Here is a 6,410-nt window from a genome sequence, read left to right on the forward strand (position 1 = left end):
TAAAGTTAACACACATAACCATGTTGGGACATATATGTCAGTTCCCACACGGAGTGTATTGGCAGAAGAGCTGTGTTTAACTGAGTCGCCATGAAACCTCACCAGATTAAATTGCACATTACCTTGTTTCGTAATGTAAAATATTCTGAGACAGAAAGCAGGAGGCATATTACACACCCTGCTGGAACTAATCTCATTCAACAGACAGCCTAAACCTTCAGACATTCCCATACATTCACAATTACATGTATTACTGTTTTAAATAAAAAACTGTAACAACTTTAAACCATAGCTATTGGGCACCCTAATAATAACTTGTGGTAAAATATCCAGTTGGGCTGTTTATGTCACAACTGCAATGATTGCGCCCACATATTAGTGTGAAATAAAAGGGCTGAAGTTTTCACACGTGGGAAGTTCTGGCTAATATCAAACAAGCATTTCGCAGGCAGTACAGTGCCAGGTGGTTTGGGCTTCTTTGCTTGGTTTAGCTCAGCAAAGAAGTACGGATCTAGGGCAGAGTGTTTAGCATGGCTGTACTCTGATTTGAAACAATAGCTTGCAGTTGCTGTGGAACAAGCAGGATTCATGTTACCTGGAGAACAGTGTGGCTGCATGGGCTAAGTGATTACTGAGCCTCCCCCCTGTAAAGACTGCTGATATCAAGTTCTCTGCTTGGAGACACGTGGGTCTGTACCTGAGACACATATGGAAGAAACGTTTAAAATCTCTCATGCAAAGCTTTTGTTTCTGTTACACTTTGCTATATTTTACATTTATGGTCCTCTAGACTCCAGTCTTCTGAACTTTTAAAATACTTTTCATATACTTATATATATTTTTTACAATCACCTCAAGCTCCATTTGGGTGTTTTTTTCATTAAGACAGGTTCTGTTAACAAGGCTTACATCACGAGTACCTATAATAGTTCTGATAAATCAGTCAAAAACACATGAATGTAGCTGCTCCAGTTCTAGCTAGGTGCATACACCATTGTGCCCAATAAACCAGTTCATTCTGTGGCAAAACAAGGTGGTGCATCAGCTTGTGTGAGAACAAGCGCCACAGGCTGATTGCAATCAAGGGATTTCATGTTTTGTGAAAAGGCAATTTTGAGAGTCATTACAACATCCATGGTTGTGGAGGGAACGTCTGCCAGCGGAGTACCGTGACGGGATTGACCCAGGTTTACTGGTGGTAGGTGAGTGCTTATACCTCTACATTACCCAGATGGCCCCTGATCTCAGTTTTTAAATGTGTTTAAACACTAATATGCAAAAAAAAAAACTAGCCTGTATTTGCATTTAAAATTATGTATAATTAACCAAATTATGGAATGTGAAGGTTTGCCAGCTGAAGGGCATGTACTCTACTAAAAGATGGGTTCTGAGATGATCAAGGCACGCTCCACCTGTCTTCTAACTGTCACTGTCTTGGCTACAACTTTAGGAAGGCAGTTGAAACTGGAGGGTCTCTCATTCATTCCCACTGTGACTGACTGAGCGGGTCCCTCGGCTGTACCAAGAAAGTAATCAGTGGCCAGACTCTCAATGTTATGAATATTTAGAGCATTTGTGGACCTTCTGTTTAGCAAATGATGAGCTCTCCTTGGTCACTCAGGGCTAGAAGGGAGGGCTATTATGTGTCTCCAACAAGACTAATGCACAAAATGACCACAAGACATTTAGTCCAGAGCATGCCGCTGACAGACAGGGACTGCACAAGGAACCAAATGGATTGCCACTCATCTATACTGGCAAATTGGCTCTACAGGGCCTCAAACATCCACAGATCAATAAGTGCAACAACTGCTCTGTTAGGATGTGTTCACAGTGGGCTTTATTACATAAGACTGCTTCTGCGAGTGTTTGCCAGAAAATGATCCGGATGACATGAACAGGTCATGTGCATGTCCACTAAAAAGGTGACATCACACCTTGAAGCTACACAAACATTTATAACAGTGAAATTAGTTTCCTTTGCTGGAGACCTTGGCTTTCAGCTCAGTACTCTAATTGCATATCTCATTGCACATTGTAGCCAGTGTAAACCTGTAGCAGTCCTACACTTTTTACACAGAAAATCAGGACACAATGTACCAAAAAAATCATATTGTACAAAAAATTATGAACCCATATGAAACCAATTTTGGTACATGCATTTCCATATCCTTTGATGTAAATCTATGCTCAGAAGAGATAATCTTAAACATTTTCAGATTGCAGTTTTGAATGTATGCTGAGATCGGAAAGGGGCCCATTGATATGCACAGGACTGTTGAATGGACACTGGATGTGCCTGTCCTCTTTAATATGAGGTAATGCAAGAATTTGTGTTCCAAGGACACATGTCTGCATGCTGAAAATAATCAGACCTTCCCTGTTACTCACTGGGGAGAATCTACATTACAACATGCAAAAGCTAAACGTGTGATGATGTCACAGAACTCTGTAATGCAAAGCATTTAAACTATTGGGAAAACAAAATAGTCTTGTATAATACCATGGTTTCTCAATGGCTGTTCTGAAGATCCATTTTCAACTTTTGAAAAGATGAAGGCCTCTCTCTTTCATTGGAAATTCATAGTAACATGACGTTAATAACAAATTGCTTACTTGTAATATTAGGAAATTCCTGTCTGTCTCTACCTCCCTCTTCCCCCCTCTTCTTTGAAAACAACACATTCTGGTTCTTTGGAAACTGGTGTTTTGAAAGAGCTCTTCATACTGTGTGAATGCTTATTTCATTGGACAGAGTATCAGCTAATCTATTTTTAATATCATAACGCTGGACACTCTTTGCAATTTTCAAATTCTGCTCATTCCTCTCTAGTGTACAAGCTTTACATGGACACCAAAAATGCTGTCTGTATTTTTATGACCTTTGTCTCTAGTTGTGAAACATTTTCATCAGCCCATTCCCTTTTTAACCTTCTGCTGCCTGACGTGTTGAAGAAACTTGGAAACTGACATTTAAAGGGGAACCGGGAGGCTTCAAGGAATCAGTTTAGGACCCCTAGTTTACTGCAGTCATGACCTTCTCTAACTGTTTCTCCAACTCTTGCAACCACGCCATATATTGGATTGTTTTTTTAAGCACGGACATTTCTGTTAATTCACCCCTAGCCTCTTTGGAGTCCCCCACACCTGCAGCTTTTAATGTGTTGGGAGGAATCCCCTGGTCATAAAAATCCTTGTGGGGGTAAATGAACATTTCAGTCCTCCAATAGGTCCCCAAAGATAATACGTCAGATGTATGGAAGACGAAGGAAAACATTTTTAACTGCACATTGCCTGACCTATATAGACTAAGGTTCATTCAGTTTGAGTCCGCGAAACATCCAGGCAGGTGTTTTTTCACTCACAGGTGATGTGGACACATGTCCTCAGTGCTCACACATCTGTTAGAGCCGCTTGAGAAGATACTGGATCATCTGCAGCCCACCCCGAAACTGCCAAGTAGGCAGCACTTTGTCTGAAGTTCAGCCACGAAAGGCAGGCTGCTGTTTTAAAATACAGTACGTGTTTAAAATTTTTGTCAAGACAGTGGCCAGACAAAAACTCTGTGATGCTTTTTCCTGAATTTCCCTGCTTTTCAGCATTTTATAACTCTTGAAACATGATATTTTGATTGGATACAGTCCCATCGGCACAATCTGGGTATTAGCTACAGAGGGATGGAAAATGCCTTTGGTGTGCTGATATAGCTTAGTGTGGGAGTATATGCTATGGAGCAGTGGACACAATAGCAGATGCGAGCCACATGAGGAGAGATCATCCCCACCCAGCATTCAGGTTACAGCCAGTTTCCAGTCCCTACATCCGCATTGCATGACTTTGAATTGAATTATTAATCTCCAAATAACAGAGCTGCCTGCCAATCAAACCCTACCCTTAAGTACACATTTTTATACTTTATATAGTTCGGCTTGGCTTGCTGCTCGGGGTGGATCAGTCCCCATGCTAGCCATGGCTCTGGAACAAGTGTGGGAATGCATGGACACATGAACACAAACACACAAACCCAGATGTAGTTGCGTGACTCCTGCACGCACAAGGTTTCCTTTAGGGTTGGGTTAAAGCATCACCAGGAAGAGAACTATTGAGTCACTCAACGACTCCCCATTAACACTGGGAAAACACATTTCCCCCCACAGTGTTCACATTAACAATGGGTAGAAGAGCAATATAGTGATTCATTGATCCAGGGGATTGGACCGATTGAACCAATTTTCAGCTGTGACTTGGGAAAAGGAAAAAATGAAATTAGCATCACCCCCCTTACATATACAAAGATAATGGTTGTATAAAAAGTTGAAGAATAACACATCTGGAAGAATTATATTGAAAAGCTGCAGGACGTTGTCTGAGACCATCTTTTACTTTTTTTCAGTTTTCTCAATCGAAATTTTCGCAGTAGTCTTGTATTGCATTTAGATCTACCACCGGATGGAACGCAGGCTCAGTAACTATTCCTGCTTTCTCCCTTTTTTCTATTCTTGGGAAGACAGCTGGAGGTAGAGTTTGAGAGCTGGCAGGGAGGCACCATGCCCCAGAAAATGAGTTCAGTGTTAAATGTGGCCCTGACCCACTGCGGTTGGTGGTCAGCAGAGGTCACCTGGAACTCACTGCGCAGGTAGGGGGTTCCCTGCCATCCTTGCCTAATTCCAACTGTAGCTCTGCCAGACTGACCGTATTATCATCTCCCAGTTTAATTAGGAAGATAAATTCCTCCCTGTGCAACTCAGCCGATGTGTGTTCAATGTTCAGCTGCATCGGTGATTTGTAACATCTAATTACTGTTTCTTTTAAACACCCAATTTTCACATCAGTAACTCCTAAGCTGCAGAGTTTCAGAGATTGACCGTTGTATTCCTATTCTTCAAATGAATCGTTCTTTGCCAAAATGGGAACTGCAATTTCTTTGAAGGCAACACCTGAAAATGGCTACAACAATTTAGTGTTGTAATAAAAGTCCCAGTCAGTATGTATGCTTCTCTTCTCACTATTTTAATCAAATTTTTATAAATAATTTTTCTTCTGAATTGTTGTAATTCAGAATTCCCAATCACTGTCCTCTGAAGCACATGCTACATGCAAACTGAGCTGTGCAGTCATTGGGTCAGAGCAAACTAGATCCCTAAGTAACCAGAGGAGCTGGTCTTGAGTAACGACATTGGGGCAACCCAGCCAACTGGTGCCCTCAATCACTGGGTGATGCTACGGAAAATGATGTGCCAGCTTGGTTCTTGTTTTTTAACTTGCATTCACACCATCATGTGAACTACTAATTCCACAACATTAAATTCCATTATGACCCTTCTGAATGACCCTTCCTCGCCCAAAAGGTGAATAAATGTGTTTCTTATCAAAATTAAAATAAGCTTGAAATAACTGGACACCTGTTCATTAACTTCCTTGAAAGTGGACTGAAGCTGCAACCGTACTACTGCTTGTAAAACTATGTATGGCTAGTGATGTACGTCTGACGAGGAGAGGGGGTGATATCGATGCTCTTTTGTTACAGATGGTGGCTTTTTGTATATCATACTTGTGGACACCTAATGGACTGAATGTTCATTTTGATTTGAGATCATTTCAATGAGCTTCGTATATTTGTAATTGTGGTTTCCATGCATGTATTGATTTAATTTGGCTGTAGTGATGTGTTGTAATTGAATGGGGTACTGTATATACAGTATATTATAATGTATGAATACGGACGTACACACACCTGTCGTTTCAGGGCCGGCCCTAGGATAGCCCTAAACAAATCTGTGGGCTGTGTTTGAGTGGAGGGGGGAGGGGGTGCTGTAGGATTCTGTCGAGCGGGGAGGGGGGGTGCTTGTTGGAGTCTGTTGAGCGGGGGGGGTTTTGCAACATAATGAATAAATCAGGGGTGCATGTAGGGTGTGTGACTTTTTTATGATACATTGTATACCTGCCTACAGTAACTCGACACAATGAATGAAAATATTTGTGTTTAACCAAAAATTACAGTTACCACATAATTATGTTAACTTTAATTATGTTCAGTTAATGAATATTTAATTACATACTTTAAAAAATATCATTCATTCAACCAAATTACCTTCATAATCATGTGTGTACTTATCTTTAATATACTCTAATCAACTATTCCATTGCAAAACCCTCAGAAATTGCCATAGCATTCTTTGTCTTCTGCTTTAATTTGATAAATTTCTATATTCTGGAGTTCTGTCTTGCTGGTTTCTCTTTGTCAGATCCCCTCTGCTTTCTGCTATTCACTTCAATAATATAAAAAAGGAGCCATTTTATTTGAGGTTTTTTCACACATCCTCTAGTTTGGGGAGAGCGGGAGTTATGGTTCATGTTAAGAACACAACTATCACTCATGAAATTGACGACTCTAGTTAAAATTTGAGTCT

The sequence above is a fragment of the Anguilla rostrata genome, chromosome 10, assembly GCF_018555375.3.
Source record: "Anguilla rostrata isolate EN2019 chromosome 10, ASM1855537v3, whole genome shotgun sequence".
Classification (NCBI taxonomy): domain Eukaryota; kingdom Metazoa; phylum Chordata; class Actinopteri; order Anguilliformes; family Anguillidae; genus Anguilla; species Anguilla rostrata.